We start from the raw sequence: 22,027 nt of genomic DNA, 5'->3' as shown, positions 1-22,027 counted from the left end.
GCAGGGCTCGGCTCGGCGGCGGCGGCTACGTGCGCTCGGGGCGGGCGAGCCGGAGCCGCCGGAGCCGCCTGCTCGGCCGGCTGGGGCCGGCTCCTCGGGCGGCTTGAGCCGTGCGGCACGGAAGCGGGCGGGAGGCTGTGCCGGCGTCGGGGAGACTTGTATCACCTGTAAGAGAGGGGGAATTCCCCCCCTCCGCCCCTCCCCTGCCCTTTTCGGCTTCTCCGGTGCAGAGTCGCCTGCTGTGGGTAACTGCCGGGTTCTGCGTGCTCGGAGCTCTGCAGGGGGCTTGTCAGGTGGGTAGCCGAGATGCGGGGAAGTGACTTGCCCAAGGTCACGCAGCGAGGCAGTGGCTGAGCTGGAAAATAACATGCGCTGTGCTAAAAAACTTTTGGTTTCTAGTTTTGTGCTGGGCTGTTGAACAGCACCGCAAGGCTGCGAGGCTCCAGGCGGAGACATGGTACAGTTGTAGGTAGGTCTCTCGTTAGCTTGTTTTCCTGTTCTCCTTTAAAGCATTATATATGTGTATATATCTGTGTGGAGCCATACGGAGGTGCAGTCACTTCCTTTGCCTTCTCCAACCTGCAGGCAGGTGAATGAGTGCATGTATGCTTTTGCTTTCCTGTTACTAATGTTAAGGTCAGTAGATGAAGGCAGAAATTCTTTGTGAAAAGATGATTCTTTTTTTTTCTTCACTTTCATGGTGGCAATAAGTAACTCCTCTGTGATTCACAGTGAATATCTTTTTATGCCATTGGGCAGTAGTTGCCGAAAGTCTCTTAACTGGTTAGATGTCAGCTGTATTCCCAAAGTAATCTGCAGTGCAGCGGCTTTTACGCTTATGTGTGGGCATATGGAATGCAGGTGAGATGTTTGGTGGGCCAGGCTTTGGGAACTTGCACACTAGAGTTTAATGTGATTGAGAGTCCTCCAGAAGACGCAACTGGGATAATTTAGTGCTAGTTATATGTGTAGCAGTTCTCTCTCCTTTCCTCTCTCCTTGTCTCCAAATATGATTTTAGCTAATTTAAATATATTACTGTACTTTGACACCCCCATTAATGTTGATTCAGCATTTCTATTTAGTCTCTCATTATGTGGAAACAAAACTGAATCATGTGGGGTGATACTTGAGGAAAATGGTGTCTGCTTTGATTGAAACATGCAATGAGAGCCCTCCAAGTCAGTCCTCTTGACAGAATATAACTAATCGTTGCATTTCATAGTATGTCCTGAAGCAGGGAAATTTAAAAAGTTGGAAGTGTGCTGTTTAGAAACCAAACAAAACCCCCTACTGTCTTCCTCAATTCTACCTTAACTGTTCTGCTTGATCTTTGGGAGGTGGAATATGAGAAAGGTTTGTTTTGGTTTGTTTTTGTTTTTTTTTTTTAACAAAACAAAACAAAAAACTCAATATATTAATGAAAATAGGCCAGATTTACTTTTAATCTGTGTTAGGTCATTCAGGTGAGCTCTAGCCTCTCTTCAACCCTAATCTTGGGATTCAAGGCAAGGTTTCTGGCATCTTGGGTTTTTCCTACTATATATGCTTTGTGATTGCATGAGGGAGTTTTCATGTCTGGGATTTTTTCATCTAATTCAGAAAATAAAATGCGATTCTCAAAGTATCTAATGGACTTTTTTCTTTCCTGGGCTTTGATATTTGCAAAGAACCCTTTTTGTTGTGTTTAGGGTATGTAACACTGTTTGTTGCTTTAGACTCCTTGCAAGGAGTCTGGTTTCAGGTAATTTCTAGCTGAAATTCTTGTTGTATAAAACCCTCTTGATTAGAATCTTGTCTTTCAATAGTAGCTCCTCCATCATTCTTCCTAAAAGGCTAGAAAAAATCTGTAGTTGCTCTGAGTAACTAATAGTATTTCATTAATCAAAGTGTTCAGCTGGAATAGATAATGCTTTGCTATGGTTCTGTGTGTTTAAAAAAAAAAAAAAAAAAAAGGTCTGTGTTGCACTGTTCTGACTTAATTTTAACTATGTCCCTCATGAAGATCCCAGGTGAGAAAGATAATAGGTGGTCATCTGCAAAAAAGAAACTCAGAAGGAACTGGCAATATCCAGTTTGCAAATATAACTGATCCATGTATCTGAATGCAAATACTGTTGCTGCGTAATGGCAGATATGTATTTTTGAGATGCTAAAATAAATATCAGGAGTGAAGATAATTGTAAATACTTTTCCTGTTACACAGGAACTATTGCAAAAAGATTCATAGGCCCGTAATCCATATTTACTGATTCTTCTTCACTCTATTATTACTGTAGAAAATAGAAATAAAGGGATAATAGATATCTGCAAGATACCTACAGCTTAGGGAGGAGGGTGAATGTGTATTTTCTCTTCTCTTTAAAATTGTTTTAGAAATAATTAATTTGACTTGCAACCAGCTCTAACTTCTTGTTTTCTAGATAGCGTAGACTGATTAAAATCTGCTTCAAGTAATTGTACTGTATATATATGTATATAAATAAAATACAAATGTATATAGAAAAATTTATATATTTATTTCTTTTTCCCTTTCAACATCCTTCCCTTACCCATCTACAGCAGTAGTTTCTCTGGGAAGTTCAGAATAGAGCACAAGTAAGCTCAAGGCCTTGATTAAAAGCGTTGGTGAGATCATATTGTGTGGAGAATGCTCCATGGCATTGCAAATTTCCAGGAAGCATAGATGAGATATGTCTTTTAAATTCAGCCTGCTCCATTAAGGATACTGCAGGCGAGAAATTCTTCAGATCAAGTCATTCTCTTTTTTTTATCAATATGCTGGGCTGATTTCTCAGGCCCGGGGTGGACATTTTGGGTAATGAAATACAGGCCTATGTTTTCAGTATAAAAAGGGATGTTCCAATATGCTCATGTTTTTGAGAATATCTTGGTTTCATTCCAGTACAAACCACAATGTAATTTGAAACCTGAAAAGCTGTCATGAGAGTGATTCGTTGTTTTTTCTTTCAGTTCTGCTTTTTTTTTTCCTTCCTTCTTTCTACCAATAGTATTGATCTTTAATAGACTTGGAGGTTTTTTTAACTTCAGGAAACCATCTGTGTTTCTAACTATTCTTTGTTGCTAATCCCCTGCACTCTCACCCCCCAAATGGCATGTATATAGAAATGCTAGAGTAATAATTAAAGTTTGGTAAGGGAGGATTTCAACTAATCAGTGGTTCTCCTCTGTAAGAGGAGAATGGTTACGTACGATTTCTGAGTTCCTTAGAATGTTGCTTCAGACCTTTCTCAATACCAGATAAAACTATACCTTTCTACAAATACAGATGCTGAAAGTACACAGGTCTTCAGCAAGACTCAGCATCCAAAAAGTGCTGCTTCTGAGGCAGTAAAAATGCCTCAGTAAACTGGAATTTTTATCACCCCTCTTGTAAGGAGTTGAGTTAGAGTTCCAGTGTTCAGCTAATATGTGAAACAAGTGTGCCAATCTTGCATGGCTGCCCCAGGATTTCTCACAGACAAATTTAGCTGACCTTTGCATGTTAGTGCCTACGGTCATCTTATCTTACCACAGTTAAATGGAAACTTGTATTTTCTGTCTGTATCAACACCATTGTATATACGTTTGGGTAAGGCAGTTTAAGTGAACAGCTCAACCTAGGCTCACCTGTGTGTGTGTACATGCACGCACGAAAAATACGCTAGTGTGTATCTGTGTTCTTATTTTCCAAATCCCGATGAGCAGGATTTCCTGTGGAAGTGCTTGAATTAATGTTGTCTTCCTGTATTCTGGCTGTGGGATGAAATTTGTTTTGATGCTCAGAATGACATTAAAAACACTAATTAGTATGAAAGATCCAACAACAGAATCTAGGAAACTTTGTTTAGGAGAAGCTTTCTGTAAAGCAGAATGAGAATCATAAAGTTACCTTGGCTTTATTTTAGTTTTATAACACCCTATTTTGTGTGTGCAGTCTTTATAACACAGATACAGTTCTTCTATCAAATGTTTTTATGATCTAAATTTATATACAGTAAACTGAAGTAACTAGAAAGACAGAATATATAGTGGCATACTGACATCTCTAACCTGGTTTTGTTATAGCAGTGACTTCTTTTTTTTTTTTTTTTTTCCCCCATAGAAGTTGTAGAAGACTTATGTAGCTATAATTTTTTTAATGAGTTTAGAATAAATTTTAGATTCTTGTTTTGTATTTGTCACCTCTATCTTCTAGCATTGGTTCACCTTCCACAGTAAAAGCATGATGGTAGCTCATGGTTAAGTGAGTTTAAGCAGTTTGTGATGAAATACAGGTTTTGACGTGTAACCACTAGTCCTAATTAGCTCTGTTTAATGGATTCTTGGGAGATAGTGTCAAAATAAAAAGGTGTCTACTAGACAGGCTGCTGAGTTGTCTCTGATCTGCATATAGTATTCTAAAATTAAGGATGGTAATAAATTTGTGGCCATGGTGGAACAGCTATAAATATAAATACCTCACAAGGGATAACATAAAAATTGGATAAAGTCTCATTGCTCCAGAAGGACATGCAGCACCTTTCTCTAAAAGAAAGGAAAGCAACTGAATTGACTTTCTGATTTGAAGATCTTGGAGAGGCAGCAGCCATTGCAGAAGGCTGAGATTATTGGTCCCTGGGTTAGGAAGTACTATCACCAGTGGTACTGCTGTGATCTGAAAATTCTGGCCATCTCTGAGATTGTCACTGAATATGACTACCAAATGTAATAGATGGGTTCTGTGTGTTTTAAAACTTGCGTTTTCTAGTAATATTTGGGAGAGGAAGACTAGGGATCTTCAAGATGCTGAAGTGTGTCAGAAGCTATTGTCATTTAGAATCTGGAAACTGAATGAGGAAAACTTGTAGTCTTGCAGGCTCTGCAATTCCTGATCAATAGACCTATTGTGTAGATGTTCTTAGATCTGCTAATAAATTTAATATTTTTCCTCTGCATTCTGTCTTCAGTGTGGTTGAAGTCTAAAAATGTCTAGTTCTTTACAGATCTTTTTTTGCCATATTATCCCTGCATGTTACCCTGCCGTTGCTGTCCTTTGATAGAAGGGAAGAATGTAGGTCAAAATGACAGTAGGTTCATGAGGATGTGCACATATGACTTTATTTACTTATTTTTAGCTTTGATTTAAGCATCCTTACCTAACACATTCCACTTTTGTGAGTGTGAAAGAAGCAGAGTATGCTGTTTAGAAAACTGCAGCTTGCTTCTAAGGAAGGTTGAGGTGCCAAATCCATGAAGCTCAATGCACAGCTAAGAACTGAAGTTCTGACCTACCACACCAAATACTTGGTAGGACTGTTTGGAAAAGTAAAGGTCATAACATCAACTGAACAGCCTTGTGAAGATCAGTTTCCTCATTTTTCCATTGTTGCATTTTTGTCCTGCTTTAGTTAAAAATAATAATAAGATTACGTTGCTATAATAGTGTTATTTTTTAAAATGGGGTGTGAAGATATCTTAAGCTAAGAGTAACAATAAAATACGTGGTGTGGTGTTTTGTTTTGTTTTTAAGCTAGTTACAAGATCTTGTCATCTGAACTTGAGTGAGTAGTGAACAAGGTTTCTGGCAAATTCCAGGTAGTAATTTACAGTGTTTGGTTCACTAGTTCTAAACTGTCTCTGAATTGCTATATTCTCTCCAGTGCAATTAAATTGTTATTGCCTGTTGTCTCTTGAACAAATGTTTGTGCATTCGGTGCTGAGAGTTCTGTTATTGGACGAATTCTTTTCCCTCCCCACAGCAATGAATAACTTGGATTGTTTTAAATTAAAAAAAAAAAAAAAAAGTTTGTTGACCTGACAGTGCTATAGTGTTTGAATTTTTGATAGTACCTCAGATAAATATATCTGGTAACAGCGTTTAAACTGCTGATAGTACTAAGGTAAATATATCTAGTATTGTTTGAGTCCATATCCTTAGGCATGCATGCGATCTCAAAGATCTCTTTCTCAAGACCACATAGTTTTGCGTCTGTGTTGTCAAATAAGAAAATAATAAGAATAGTCTTTGTGCTGTTCGGATATGTCATACACCTGCAACCCCAGGGGACTTTGTAAAGGAATGCTGTAGTCGTATTTCTCTCCCAGTACTGTTTGAATGGGCATTTTGAATAAATCTCTTTATATAATCCTAAAATCATTTCTGATGAATTTAGTAACATCTGGTTTATTTTCTGGGTCAAGTTCAGTAATTTAATATTACTGTATAGTGAAAAACTGCATATTAACTAGTGTAAAACAAATGAAACTTGAAAATGGGTACACTTTGGAAATTCTTGGTTTTGTCTTGTTTCTTTTGCCTAAATTATGTTAGGGACCTGAAGAAATATCTCCAGTATGTCAGAAAGTAGGGACTTTGTTTTATTTATTATCATTTATTATTATTATTATTATTAAACAAGTTGAGAGCTTCTCAAGGTGCAGATGGCTTCTAAATTGTGCTGTGCCAGGAAGATTGTTTTTTTTTTTTTTTTATTATGTTGGGATTTGAAATCCTCTTAATACTGTAGATGTCCAAACCTGACTGTGCCAGGTGCATGATATGTGCCTTGAGGGTCACTTGTTGGCAATAGGAGTGTGCTTCTAGAGATTCATTACTTAAGGAAACATAAGAGTCTCAGAGAAAGGTGCATGGTAAGAAAAGACTAGTACAAAACTGAATCGGTTACCTAATGGACTGTTTGAATTCTGTGGCTCAGACCTCATTGTAGGGTGTTTTGAAGAAGCTGTTCACAGAATCACAGAATGGTTGAGGTTGGAAGGGACCTCTGGAGATCATCTAGTCCAACCCCCCTGCTCAAGCGGGGTCCCCTAGAGCATGTTGCACAGGATCGCATCCAGGCGGGTTTTGAATATCTCCAGAGAAGGAGACTCCACAACCTCTCTGGGCAGCCTGGTCCAGTGCTCWGTCACCCTCACAGTGAAAAAGTTTTTCCTCATGTTCAGATGGAACTGTCTGTGTTTCAGTTTGTGCCTGTTGCCTCGCATCCTGTCGCTGGGCACCACTGAAAAGAGTCTGGCCCCATCCTCTTTATACCCTCCCTTTAGATATTTGTAAACATTGATAAGATCTCCTCTCAGTCTTCTCTTCTCCAGGCTAAACAAGCCCAGCTCTCTCAGCCTTTCCCCATAGGGGAGATGCTCCAGTCCCCTAATCATCTTTGTAGCCCTTCGCTGGACTTGCTCCAGTAGTGCCACATCCCTCTTGTACTGGGGAGCCAGAACTGGACACAGGACTCCAGATGTGGCCTCACCAGGGCTGAGTAAAGGGGGAGCATCACTTCCCTCGACCTGCTGGCAACACTCTTCCTGATGCGCCCCAGGATACCATTGGCCTTCTTGGCCACAAGGGCACATTGCTGCCTCATGCTTAACTTGGTGTCCACCAGCACTCCCAGGTCCTTCTCCGCAGAGCTGCTTTCCAGCAGGTCAACCCCCAACCTGTACTGGTGCATGGGATTACTCCTCCCTAGGTGCAGGACCCTGCACTTGCCTTTGTTGAACTTCATGAGGTTCCTCTCTGCCCACCTCTCCAGCCTGTCCAAGTCTCTTTGAATGGCAGCACAGCCCTCTGGCGTATCGGCCACTCCTCCCAGTTTTGTATCGTCAGCAAACTTGCTGAGGGTGCACTCTGTTCCTTCATCCAGGTCATTGATGAAGAAGTTGAACAAGACTGGACCCAGTACTGACCCCTGGGGGACACCGCTAGCTACAGGCCTCCAGCTAGACTCTGTGCCACTGATCACAACTCTCTGAGCTCTGCCATTCAGCCAGTTCTCAATCCACCTCACTGTCCACTCATCTAACCCCCACTTCCTGAGCTTGTCTATGAGGATGCTATGGGAGACAGCGTCAAAAGCCTTGCTGAAGTCAAGGTAGACAACATCCACTGCTCTCCCCTCATCCACCCAGGCAGTCATTCCATCATAGAAGGCTATCAGATTGGTTAGGCATGATTTCCCCTTGGTGAAGCCATGCTGACTACTCTTAATCACCTTCTTTTCCTCCACATGCTTGGAGATGGCCTCCAGGATGAGCTGCTCCATCACCTTTCCAGGGATGCAGGTGAGGCTGCCTGGCCTGTAGTTCCCTGGGTCCTCCTTCTTGCCCTTTTTGAAGACTGAGGTGACATTAGCTTTCTTCCAGTCCTCGGGCACCTCTCCTGTTCTCCATGACCTTTCAAAGATGATGGAGAGTGGCTTAGCAATAATGTCCACCAGCTCCCTCAGCACTCGTGGGTGCATCCCATCAGGGCCCATGGATTTGTGGGTGTCAAGTTTGCTTAAATGATCTCTAACCCACTCCTCCTCCACCAAGGGAAAGTCTTACTTTCTCCAGATTTTCTCTCTTGCCTCCAGGGTCTGGGGTTCCTGAGGGCTGGCCTGAGCAGTAAAGACTGAAGCAAAGAAGGCATTCAGTAACTCTGCCTTCTCTGCATCCTTCATCACCAGGGCACCCACCCCGTTCAGCAAAGGGCCCACATTTTCCCTAGTCTTCCTCTTACTGCTGATGTATTTGAAGAAGCCCTTCTTGCTGTCCTTGACATCTCTAGCCAGATTTAATTCCAAACGGGCCTTAGCCTTCCTCGTCACATCCCTGCATACTCTGACAATGTTCCTATATTCCTCCCAAGTGGCCTGTCCCGCTTTCCACTTTCTGTATACTTCCTTCTTCTGCTTGAGTTTTGCCAGGAGCTCCTTGCTCATCCATGCAGGTCTCCTGCCTCCTTTGCTTGACTTCCTACTCATAGGGACGCACCGCTCTTGAGCCTGGAGGAAGTGATGTTTGAATATTAACCAGCTCTCTTGAACCCCCCTTCCTTCTAGGGCCCTCACCCATGGGATTCCTCCAAATAGGTCCCTGAAGAGGCCAAAGTTTGCTCTGAAGTCCAGGGTTGCGATCCTACTTGGTGCCCTGCTGCCTCCTCGCAGGATCCTGAACTCCACCATCTCATAGTCACTGCAGCCAAGGCAGCCCCCGACCTTCACATCTTCCACCAGTCCTTCTTTGTTTGTTAGCATAAGGTCCAGCAGCACACCTCTCCTTGTTGGCTCCTCCACCACCTGTGTCAAGAAGTTGTCACCAATGCTCTGCAGGAACCTCTGGGACTGTTAAAGTTCAAGTTGGTATTTTTGGATTAAGAGAGTCCACTGTGGCATGTATTACAAAAATTACAAAACTATACCAAGTCTGCTTAGCTGAGCAAAATAAGGTGGAATCTAATAAAATTGTCTCTGCATTGTTGAGATATTCAGTCAGCTTGGTCAGATAAGAGTTCAAACAAGTTTAATGAGACACATTCTGAATGAATGTCACTCCTTTATAAAGCTTTGGTTCCAGAACACTTCTCTGTGATTTTGTGTCTTCCCCCCCCCCCCCTTTACTACAATGTGGTTCAAATTCATCACCAGTTTTCACCACCCTGCAGCCTTGAAGCCAACATACAGTTTCTGCCTTTTAGCAGAGACCTTTAGGCAGGGAAAGAGCAAAAAAAGTTGTGTTACTGATGGTAACATTTAGAATTATCAGATTGCTTTTGCAACAAAAATGCATTATATGTATCTGTTACTGATCAGGTTAAGGGAAATGCTTGTTACTGAAAAACTCCTACTATTCATCCTGAAGTTATTATTCCCTTGCAACAGCAGGAACTTGTATTGCCCTCCCCTTCCTCACCCTTATTTTTTCTGTCCATTTCACAAGTAGTTGGGTTTATGTGTTAAATTGCTCTTAAAATAATTTACCTTTTAGTCTTCACCAAGTTTTATTTTCCCCTGTGTTCTAGTACCAGCAGCATTTGAAGGACTTAAGAAAGAATCTGGCTACTCTACATCAGGGGAAGGGGAGCATGTAGACTTTAGTGATGTCCAGAAAAGTTACATGGGTTTGCTAGTAGAAAGGTGTTTTTTGTTTGTTTTTAAATAGTTGATGTGTGAGGAAGCAAAAAACTACAAAAGATATCTCAGTTTTGCATAGAGGATGATGAAAATACATAATTGCAACTGAAGACAACATTGCAATTTGTCTTCTGCCGTCTATTCATCATCATCATCACTACATCTCTGGATCTTGTTGTAGGTCTAGAAATACCATGATGGTTTCTGTGACCCCTTCAGATTTTTGATTGCTCCAAATGCTAGTACACAAGCAGCTGTAAAAGTATAGATAACTGAGTTCCAGTTAGTGGCTCTAAATCCCTATCAAATGATCTGTCTTTAGTCACGCTTGCTCAGTAGTCTGACTACAGAATCAAAATTATCTTTAAAATTTTTATTGAATTTCCTTGCATGTGATATTTGCATGGTTTATCCTCAGTGCTGTCTGCTGGGAAACAAACTTGCAACAAGTAGAGCCTAGCTAGGATACAAGACCTTGTAGGTTCTGTAGCTGTTCAGTGTGACACTAATGGTGTTAAATTAGCAACATCAGCGATATTAACTAATTTCCTCATTCAGACTGACATTTGTTTGGTAAAAGGATCATTAAACATATGCAAACATCCTATATGCTATAAAAGGTCTTTGGGCGCTGACAAATGATAAATGAGAAAATTACAGGTTGTAGGAAAACATAAATATCATTCTTTGGAAATCTGTCCTCTGGCAAGACAAAAATGTTCCCCTCTAAGCAGTGAAGGATTCATTATATTCTTTTCACATCAGTGAAGAATGCTAGAGACTATTTTACATACTTATGCATATCTTGATGTCTCTTCCTTTCTTTCAAGCACTGCTGTTGAATTGGGATTTGTCTTGGTTTTGTTAAGCAAGTACTCCAGCAGTGCACTGCAGAAAGAAGCACTGTAGCCTCAATTAATGCTTTCTATAATCTTCTGAATAATTTCGAGTCCATCTTATCATGTTTTTCTTACTAGCAGCTTTAGGTCTTTTTTATTATTTTATTCAGCTGTTTATACAAGAGATTAAACTAGGGGCTCACATATTGATTCTTTTTCCATCAGGTGACTGCATGAAATACAAACTTGCATGTTAACTGATGAATGCATTTACCATGCCTTCAGGAAGAGGCTTAATCCAGTTTCAGATGATCTTAAGTGACTTTCTTACTCTTGCCAGCTGCAGCTGTATAGAATTTGTAGTGTCAGGTTAGATTATTAACATCTCCAGCTTCAGAATGTGGTAAAAGTTGCAGTGGTGCAACTTAGGGGTGAAGTTTCTAGCTTCTGCAGCAATGTTCTAAAGTGTGGCTGAATGTTCTGCTTCAACCACTGCTGTTTATCTCATTAGAGCTACGGCTCAAGTTGCCGTGCTGTCCAACAATAAAACCAAATTGTGAGTTCATCCATCTTTTATCTGCCTGTAATATCACTGCAGTTTGGGAAGAGCCAGACAGACTTAGTAGTTATTCTTATTTTAAAAGTGACAAAAATAATTTTCAGATATTTCAATAGCTTGTAACATCTCTGTTCTTGCAAAGATTGGCAAAAAGTTTTGAAGTAACTGTTACATTAAATTTAAGAACTTTTAAAATGGCTGAACGATTTAACTTTTGATTAGCTAACAACTGTATTTTTCTTCCCTCTGCCTGAAAGCTGTCTTTGCCAATAGCAACCCTGTTATAAGGCCTCTAAACAACAAGAGAATTGTAGTTTTTCAAAATTAGCCCAATCAATGTTCTTGAATGCAGATTGTTGCTGCTAGTTTTTCTAGGATGTGCCTTCCAAGCTAGTAAGGCATAGAATTTGATATAGGCTAAGATAATTAATTAGCTCAATACAATCTCATCTGTTCATGCTTATTTAGATGCATCTGGGATGTACCGCAGTAGGCAAAACTTCTTTGTAAATATGATTCTGAAACATGCTTTAAGCAAGAAAATGTTCTTCAGCACACCAGAATCTTCCAAAAAGCAAAGGTTTTGGTTTCCAAACCAACACTTAAACTGTAGGAAGGGAGAAGAAGGAAGATGAAGAAGGGCTGAATTTGGCAGTCCTCATGGAGGATAGCATCATGTATGTCCTATGATGTTTTGGTACCAGGAGATGAACAGAGCAGCATGGCACTGGTAGTGCTTAAAAGCTGAACCTAAAGTGAAACACCTTCCTCATTTAAGTCTAGCCTATATTTCTAGGGACTGGGAGGATTTGTGTTTTTTTTTTTTTTTTTTTTTTATTCCAGATTCTTGGGTGCTGTCAAATGTCAACATATGTGATTTATACGTGGTGCAGCTCCCACACTGGAGGGCAGGTAGAGGATTTGGATATTTGTTCTAAAGGTAGATCACTCTCGTGCTCTTGCATACATTGACTGCCAGATTTGAGACTGAGAGAATTCTGCTTCCATGTCAGTTGGCACAGGCTGTGAACAAAAGGGTGACTCTAATATATGCTGGAAATATCCATGTTCCTAAAATTAGATGATAACCCAAACACAATTCCTTCTTTTTCCAGGACCTAAGAATTTGAGAAAGTCTGTGATTTCTCTTCTGTCCTCTTATGAGGTAGTGCTGTGTGACTTGTTTCTAGTGATCATGAGCAGGAGCTTCTTAAAATAAGCTTATAGCATTTCACAGCTTATGGTGCAAACATCTACTATATGTTTGTCTATGCTTGTGAGGTGAACTTGGTCTCCTCCTGCATTGCATTTTGACGAACAGGAGTAGAATACCCAGGAAAGTTAGGAAATCTCCTTCTAAGAAGTTTAACAGGTTGGACAGACATCGGAGAGGGATAGGAGCTAAACGTAACTCCTTTCTCCTTTGAAGGAAAGGCACAGGCTTGATGAACTCCAGTGGTCCCTCCTCTTTTTTGAATCAGCCTTCTGTGATCCAGTGATACTTGATTGAATTGCTGAGATGTATTTCTATATGGCTTCCCACGTTATTATTTAGGAAGCGTAGCTATTTATTAGAACCACATATCCCTGTGTTACTGTGCAGCAGTGTTGCAATAGGGAGTGCTAAGTTTGAAAGGAAATGAATTCTGGGACTTGCTGTTTACCACGCGTTACCTGCTTAATCAAATTCCTGTACAGAACTTTCTGTATAATATTTTTGAGTCTCTTGATATCTTTAAATATTTCTGCTCTGCTTTCTAGTGAAACTCTTCCAGTTATGCAAGACTTATTTAAGGTTTGTGTTTCTTACCGAATTTGCTTATTCATTTTGATTTCTCAATATTAGAATCTCCCTCCAAGGAAGAGTGTGTTTATACTGTGGATACTGTTTGACTGTGTCTCTTATTGCATGCTCCTGACATAGCTTGGGGACAACGCAGCTATGGTGGTGAAGAGATCAGTATGGCAGAATCACCTGCGAGTGGACTCGGCGTCTCAGAAGTTTTACAGCACATGCTCATTTTTATGCTGCTAATAATATCAAGGCAAGCCAGTTTAAAACGAGCTGAGGCTAAAATTGGAGCAGTGACAGTAGTAGTAAGATCCTGAAAGTGATATTTCTGGGTAATTTGCTAAGCTTGGAGCATTGTGGTGCCTTGAATCTTAATTGCAAAGATGTCTTACAAATGAGGTGCTAGTGCCATTCCTATCCCTCAGCCTACATATATGCTCATCTTTATGAAGTTTTTTTAAATGTTTTCTTCCATTAAAATTTTTCCTGGTATGATACTAAGAAAAGAGGAATTTTATTTATGTGTGGAAATCTATTAAAACCTACAAAAGAGAACAGTTGAAAGACAGATTAAAAAATACCACATATCTATCTTGGATAAATCTCAGATGTCTATCTCAGATACAGAAACTTTTTGCAGTACTTCTACTTGACTCTTTCTGCTTATGTATATAAAGTAAGAATGGAATTGCTAAGGATATAAGATTTTTCTTACAATTTTCAAAATGTTCTTCAAACATGTATCTCTTTGTAGATCAATTATTTGTTTCAAAGTCATTTTCAAATCTCCAAGTGAAAATTCTCTACTACTTGTTGTACTGCAGTATAAGAATCTTTTTATTCTTGTCTTAACCAACATGAAATCGGCTTGCTAGGCAGTAAAGTTAATGTTTGATAACTTTTTGCTGTGCTAGACTTCTAAGTGTTTCTTTCGTCATCTCTGTGCTGAACTTTGCTTTTCTTCTTGATCTTAATGTCAGTAGCTAGGCCTTTAATTATCTTGTGTCTTTACTTTCACTAGCCTTCCATGTTTGCTTCCATAGCATCTCCAGTGATGAGACAGCACTTGTCTTACGTATAAGATGCTTACTGGGAGCTACTGGTGCTTAAAACTTAATGCCTGTCTTGCAGGGCCTGGTCTTAAAACCCAGTAAGAGTTTTATTTGCATGTGAAGTCTTGGGCAATCCTGTGATAGGATTGCTGAGCAAGCACTGGAAAGGCAAAAGGGATCTCTAATTTGTTAGAACAAAAATCTCTTTGAGTAGCTAGCTGGGATTTCCCATTCTTTCACCGCTGTCATGCTAGAGTTGGAGCTAGTTAGTAGAGCTTGTGGGGTCTTTTTTTCAGCTGTATACCATGGCTTCTTTAGCTATGACAAAGTCCTCTTTGGCTCTCCCTTTTGTTTTTTCTCTTGCTCACTTTCTCTAACTCTAGATTAAAAATAGATTTATATTAGAAGATACAAAATGCTTTGTGTCTGTCATCCTTCTTAACTTAAAGTATTTATTTATTTATACAAATCTTTTGAGGTATGTTTTAGCAAACAACTTCCCTGAAAGTGTTAAGAAATTCACCAGGCATGCCAGAAAATTTTTTGATAAATCTAATATTGTTAGGGAATTCCAGAATTGATGGGGCACTCGCCATTTAAAGTTAATTTCAAAAAAAAGGCTCTTGCCAGAAGAGACTTTTTTCCCTTCCACTAAGTAGCCGAACACTTGGTAAAACACAGAAAATGGTTTAAAAACAGATACAACATAGGAGGCAATAAGATGGGCTTTTTAAGTTAATGGGGACTGGTGAGTCATCAGCATAAAAAACATGCTGATTTGCTTACTGAAGTTAACTGTTCATGAACTGACAACCTATAAAACATAGAAGAACAGTTGGACTTAGACAAGATAAAGAGCAAGAATGTGTAGATAATGTTTGAGACTTCTCATTGTCCAAAAACCATTCAAGCATTAGCTGATCAACCTTCACAGCAACCAAATAAGCCTTCTTAGCCACATTTAACACATGATAATTCTTAAGTCAGAGAAGCTAAACCAAAAATTTTTTAACTTGACTGAAGTTCCCATTCCTTTTGTGACTTGATCTGGATTTAGGTCACTGAACTCCTCTGTTATTCAGGGTAGGCACAAATGAGAAGTTCCAAAAATGGAACCTCAGACAGACACCCCCTGGCTTGCATGATCTCTTTCTAGGGTTATAGTCCCTTCAATCCTTGACTGAAGGGAGCCATAAATGTTTAGATTGTCCCTGGATGTTAGTGGCTGTCTCTGTGTGCTTTCTCTAAAAGAGACTACGTTTAGAAATCTAGAATCTGTGGATTATTGGGTTTCTCAAAGCAAAAGGAATGACTGGCATCAGAATTGGAAATACAAGTCTGAAGTTTATCACTCTACTGAATTTGTCTACCTCAGACATCTTTTTTTGTTCGTTTATGTACTTGATCTTTGCTTAGGAGTTACTGCAACAGGCAGTCACTTAACTGATAGAATTGGACTCCTCTGAAAATCCCAAACTGGTAATGGTGGTTAGACTAGCTCCTCCTCCACCCTTTTGTGACACTTGTCTGTCCAAAGACTGTGACATTTTTCTTTTTTCCTCCACTTTCCATACTGTCTCTGTATCCTCACGGCTGAAATTGAGAACTTAATGGGAAGACGCACAGTACAACCATAAGAGGAAATCAATTGCACTGAAATAAAGACATACCAAAGAAGATGGGATTAAAAACATTTACTGCAGTGTCTTCCACACTGTGCCACTCTTGAGTATTCAGAAAACACCATCGTTTTCGTGGTCCTTTAGAAAATCATCTGACACCTTTCAGATCCAAGTACAATGCTCCCAGTTTTCTTTTACATATCATCTAAAAATCACCCTTTCAGAACTTTCTTCTGGAAGCTCTCCATTCGCTGGCTATCGACCCCATGCATGTTTTCTGAATATTCTTTGCCTTTTTATATAAGGTTACTGCTCAGCAGGCTGATGTTCTCCAAGAATGGCACGATGTGGAAGATACTGCAGTAAATGTTTTTAATCCCATCTTCTTTGGTATGTCTTCACTCTTCATAGCACAATGCATTGGATGAATAAAGTGGGAGTTATTGCAGATGTATCTGTCAAATTATGACTGGATGGAAGAAAACAGGGCTGGCTTCATTACAAATCATTGTAATGAAAATGCCAAAAATGTTGTGTTTTTATCAATTGAATTTAACAACTCCTGTATGATGGCTTATTTAAAAACTTCTTGAAGTGGCAAAATCTGAAGCTCTTGCATTTGTTGGGTAATTCTGGTTAGCTCTTAGGATAAGTAAAGCCATGCTTTAGGTCCCATATTCTACTGCTGAAAGCCTTTTGCCTCATGGCTTTATCTGTAGCAAGACTTGCTTGTCCATCCCAAGCCATTAAAATTTGCATTTCTGATATGGTTCAAATTTCTTATGTTGTGGGTGAGTTTTCTTGTTGCATATGTGGTCTCTCTCTCTCTCTCTCTCTCTTTTTTTTTTTTTTTTTCTTTTTCAGAAACACCACGCAATCATCCTTCCTTCTAAGATGGTGCAAAAATAAATAAATAAATCTTCCAACATCTACCAGAAGAGTAAGCTCTCTTTTTTTTTTTTTTTTTTTCTTTTTTAAGAAGGATTCTGTGAAATATAACCTTTTCTCATCATGTTTAGCTTCATGCTATGGTGGTGGGAGATTGTGTATGTAATGAAATGTAGTACTTACTAACTTAAGGTGGTGTAATCCAATGCACAGATGACTTGGTAGGATGTTTGGGTTTGAGATCATGGCTGTCTCTCGCCTCACTGATGGCAATACTTTGTCTTCCATGAAATGAGGACTTCATCTCGTGCTGTCATTCAGGTTACGCACATTGAGTGTCGAGCTATTGTGTAACATCTGTGTGCCCTCTGCAAGTACTTTGACCTGTTCTTATGTGAAAGAGCTTTGAAGTATAAAGACAGAAGCTGTTTTATAAGCATATTTATTTGTTGTTTTATTAGCCTCACTAGTAACACTGGAAGGATTCCTAAGTGTATTTTACAATCTTGATTTATTTTTTTTAGAGCTGATCTGAACTTTTTTTTTTTGGTTCCGATTTTTTTACCCTTTAATCAGAAGTATCCAAATTGATATTCAGTCCTCCTGGTAATACTACATCTCAGAATCTTGAGAGAGTTATTCAGCAGTGCTGCCTGTAAATATTGTTTTGTAATTTATCTTGCAATTGCTTTAAAAGATGGGGAAGATTTTAATACCTGCTGTTCTAAGCTTTATTGAACAGTCACCGTCTCTGGAGAAGCTTGTATTCATCCTGTCTGATGCTACCAAATGAGAATGTCCTATACAGATTTCCTTCTGTTGAATGACTGAGTAAAAGTTTGGTTTTGATACTGTCTCTTCTACGCATGCTTGCATAATTTTTGAAAGCACCTTTGCAAATGCCAGCTCATTCAGGAGTAAGCAGAAAGTGGCTAATGCTGGCTAATAAAGAAATGTTGAAGTGCAAGTTGTTTCTGCTGAATTTAACAAAATACTTCTGAAAGTACTTTCCAAGAAACATGAGAAAAAACACCAATTTCGTATTTTGCATTCAGTATTATACCTCCTGTGTTATCCAAAAAGGGAACTGAAGGATGTTCTGTGTATATAGTTTGATGCTTGCTCACCAGCTTTTTTCCTGTTGCATCCTATTTCTAGGGGTGAGGGAGGAGTTGTGTGTCTGACTCTAGTATGAGTCAGATCAGCACCTAACTCTAGATTGACGTTTTAGCCCAAAGATGTTCAAACTGGGCAGGGACCATCAGTATAAAGTTGTTAAAGACATGCCAAAACAGAGGCCTTCTAGGGACTAAAAATGTGGTACTGAATGCTAATAAAAGAAATGCTTCAATGCGGAATACCCTAAATCCCTTAATTAACAGGAAAACTTAATATGTGCTTAAAGACTGTAGTGAGTTTCAGCCTTCTGCTTTTATGGATGCAGAATTGTTGCCAGGAAGACTTCACTTCAGCCAGGTACAAATCTTAAAACAAAAAAGATCCTGTAACTTATACATGATGAAATGGAGCTTAAATATGAAGACACTTGAAGGATAGGATTGTGTACACTCAAGGATTTAAATGTGCATACAATTGCTCTTTGCATCCTTCATTTTTGCATGGAATTCTTGGATTCTGCTTTCAGTCAAGCATCAGATTGTTTAGCATTTGTGCTTTTGTAAAAACCCAGCATAGTACATATTTTCTCAATTTCATCCATGATCAGATAGCTGACTGTCCAGGTGTTAATATTGCCTATCTGATTTAGTGACAAGATGACCTGTGCCCGTCAAGTATCAGCACGAAGTTGTGAATTAAGGCCTGAAATTTCTAGAGTAGTAGTTTTTTCCTTGCCTAAAGTCTTCACTTCTACTGTGCTGTAAGGCACAGTTATTTCTAAGAACTGACTGTTTCAAGCTTCATGCTGAAGAGTGAGGCTTTTTCTTCCTCTTCATGTTGCTGGCATTTTTACTGGGATCTGTTAGGGTGGGTTCAGAGCCAGCAGCAGAGCTTGACTGAATTAAGAGTGGCAGGTGTCTGATTTTTGGATGCTCTGTTATTGAAATATTTCTCAAATGATTACCTCTGGGCCAGATCCTCAGCTATTTCTAGTCCCCTGCCATTCCTATCCTGCTTTAAGGCAAGAAATGTTCTCTTGAGTAGAGAAGTCTCTAGCATAGCTCTGGTGCAACATCCCCATGCTGGATCTCCTGCCTCAAATCCTTATCTCTAATTTGCCGTGGATGTGTTGGAGTGTCTTGGGGAAAGGACAAAAATGCAGTGTGTTTTGGTGACACTGTCTTCTAGAAAGTCCTGGTTAATGGGAAGGAGGCATATTGGCACCTTTCTTGGTTGTATGGGTCCCCTTGCCATTTTTTCTGTGCCTCCAACCCTGATATTACTCAGATATTGTTGAGCATCTGGCCTTCTTTCTCTTGTCCTTCCTCCCTCCCTCCAGTCCCCACTGTGCTCTACTGGAGTAGTGATGTTTAACTGCAAGGGGCTGAAAGGGTGGGTAGCCGCAGAGTCCTGACAAGAGATCTGGCTGCTCTGCATAAAGTAGTGCAGCTAAACTAGCTCCAAAGAAGATTCCTTGAGTCCTGGAAGCAGTGTACTCATGTTAGTGATCTAAGCAGAGCTCTGTGCCTACCTCGTTTGGCAGACCTCAGTGCTAATGTGGTTAAATTACTCTGAGCTAGCTTGGGTATCTCTGTACTGAGCTATGGTCTGCAGAGACATAATAGATACTCTGGATTTTGCAGATTCTCCACACTCTTGGAGTTAACTCTTATGCAGCAGGTTAATGTGATTTTGTGCACTTAGTGAGGAGACGCATTTGAATATCTCTGCTTAAATTCTTAAGGAGAAGTTGAAATATCAGTGAAGCAGTATTGATTTCACTGAAAGCTGAGACCTCTACAGACTGGACCAATTAGGTATCCAAACAGAATTTCAGAATTAAACCACTTTCACATGAGTATCTTTGGGGGATTTTTTGTTATTGTTTCCCCCTGCTGCCCCCCCCCCGTGGTTATCTTTTTTTATATAATGTCTGAAAAGAGTTTTGAAGATAAATATAATGTCCTTAGTGTTCTGAAAAAATACTACTCAAAATAAAGCTATTGGAACACAGTGAAACTACTGACTTGAAACTAATTTATTTTTAAATGTCTTCTGATAGAAAAGATCTTTTATCTTTATTTACTACTGTAGCAAAAAAAAAGAATTTTTAGTGTATAATGAGGTGTTGTAATAACAGCTGACCCTACCTTAACATTATAGGAATTTTTCAAACTGTGAATAAGCAGTCAAGCAGAAGCTGAAGCAACAAGTCTGATGAACAACAACCGAAATGGAAGGAATATTTCTGATAACTTAAAGTATTGCCTGTAAAAAGGGAAACAGACTTTTCAGTCTATTCATAATCTTTATTTCTGAAAGGAGGTGTGTGTGAGTGTGAATAGATTTAGAAGATAGTTATGGACTGTGGAGAGAAAAGATGGCAAAACTGAAGCCTTCAAGCCTCCGATGTTTTCTGTAACTGATATGATGGGTAAATTAGCTTATTCCCTTGCTTTAATTGCCTGTCTGAAGAAACTTAGTGGAGGATATGCTTGTGCGTCAAAAAAACAATGTATCAAAAGCAGAGTACTTACTAAATTTATGCTCCTTATTGACATACTGGCATATGCTAATTCTCTTCATCCTTCATCTGCCTGCATATAGTTAGATGTTATTTCTACATTTTAAGTAGAACAGCACAATATAAGCAGTCCTTGCTGGTGCTGAGGACCTCCCATGCTATGTGGTTTTTGGGGTGTTGTACTTTAGACCACTTCTAGTCTGGTACCTTCAATTGAATCTGAATAAACATTTGTAGTGGGTCTTAAATAGGCCTCTGAGGTACATCTTCCAGTTCACTTTCATCTAAAGTGGCTTGTGTGCTTTGAGACAACTCTGCAGCATGAGCCAAAGCACAGTAAGTAGGAGCAGTTGTGATGTTTATTGTGTATGACAAATTTTTTTTTTTGAGTTTATTTAAGATTTTTCCAGTGAAATAAATCATTTCATTCAAGGATGTAGTTTCATACTGAAAGCATTTTAGATTGGGTGATGTTTTCTAAAGGAGCAGTGGAATTGAACCAGAAGTACTGACTGCCAGAAGAATGTGTTAACTTTTAAAAGTGAATGCATTCAAGAGACAACTTCATTAATGATGTGAGTAAAAAATGTTTCAGAAATGATTAAATGTTTCATTAAAAGTTAGTGATGCTGCCAGTATGAAGATCACATAATTTCTTTGGCAGCTTTGAGATGACGATAGTTGCTCAAATGCTGAAAGAAATAAAAGCAAAATAACTTTTTCTCACTTATTCTGGTGGTGAAGCAACCTTTCTGCGTACATGGTGACATCGTATCAATAACAAAAAACTCAAAGGTCTGGAAAATATGACCCATGAGCAAAGACTGAAAAATGGCATTTAGTCTAGGAAGGTCAAGACTCAGTTGTAGATATGAATCTTCAGATAAATCAAATTTTATTTTATAGAGGAAGGAAAAAATCTGTTTTCCTCATCCATTTGAAACAAGACAAGAAATAATATATTTCATTAGAGATTTAGGCTAGATAGTTGGAAAAACTTCTTATTTGCAAAGATGGAATAGATTGCTGAAGGAGGTTTGAAATCTCTGCTGGAGAGAGGAAAGAACAGGTAACACAAACAGGTGTCGGAAAGGCTTATCGTAGCTGAGTGTGTCTGGGAGAGCTCGATGAACTAGACTGCTTTGTGAGGAAACCCCGCTACCTCTGCTCAGTGAAAGGTAATAAAACATTAGTTTACTTGTCCTCCGTGAGCAGTGATCCATGCTTTTAATTCTTGATGTACAGTCTGTAACAGGAACAGGGTGTGACTAAAACTTAGAAAGCAGCAAACTACAAGCAAGGTTGAGTCTAGTGAACTGATAAGCTCATTCCTTTATCTGACAGATTCCAAACTATAGAAAAGTGATGCTGACTTAAAACAAACATAAACCAAGATTTGAATTTTCCAATTTGCTGGTTGTCCATATAGACATGTGTTTGTCAGCCATATAAACTTAAGTATCCTATTGACACTGGTGTCTTGCACATATATCTCAAATGGTAAGGAACATAGAAGTTATAGGGTATAGCATTAAGTGAGTTTCTAGTTATGCTTCTGAACTTGTTTATGAATCTTTCCACTTTTATTTCAGTTTCTTTTAAAGGTGGTTAAATGGCTTTCACACTTTAGATCTTTAAATATATTCCAGAAGTTTTTAAAAGGCATGTTGTAATATGAACTCTGAATTTGTCTTGCTGACTCTCAGCTCATTTCCACTGCTGCTGCTGGTTTTTTTTT

General features: G+C 39.2%; 1 protein-coding gene across 1 annotated transcript in view; it reads left to right on the top strand.

Annotated features, from left to right (window-relative positions):
• The first annotated feature begins 258 nt into the window (after window positions 1-258).
• SULF2 (sulfatase 2) overlaps window positions 259-22,027 on the top strand; it is a 177,098-nt gene continuing 155,329 nt past the window's right edge. The window contains exons 1-2 of the mRNA XM_026086242.1: window positions 259-293; window positions 400-469. The gene's annotated coding sequence lies outside the window, so the exon portion shown is untranslated. The remainder of the gene's footprint in view (window positions 294-399; window positions 470-22,027) is intronic.

This window comes from Apteryx rowi, unplaced genomic scaffold, assembly GCF_003343035.1.
Source record: "Apteryx rowi isolate R43461 unplaced genomic scaffold, aptRow1 scaffold_0, whole genome shotgun sequence".
In the NCBI taxonomy this organism is placed as follows: Eukaryota; Metazoa; Chordata; class Aves; order Apterygiformes; family Apterygidae; genus Apteryx; species Apteryx rowi.
Note: the sequence above shows the minus strand (reverse complement) of the source record. Positions and strands in the feature narration are given on the sequence as shown.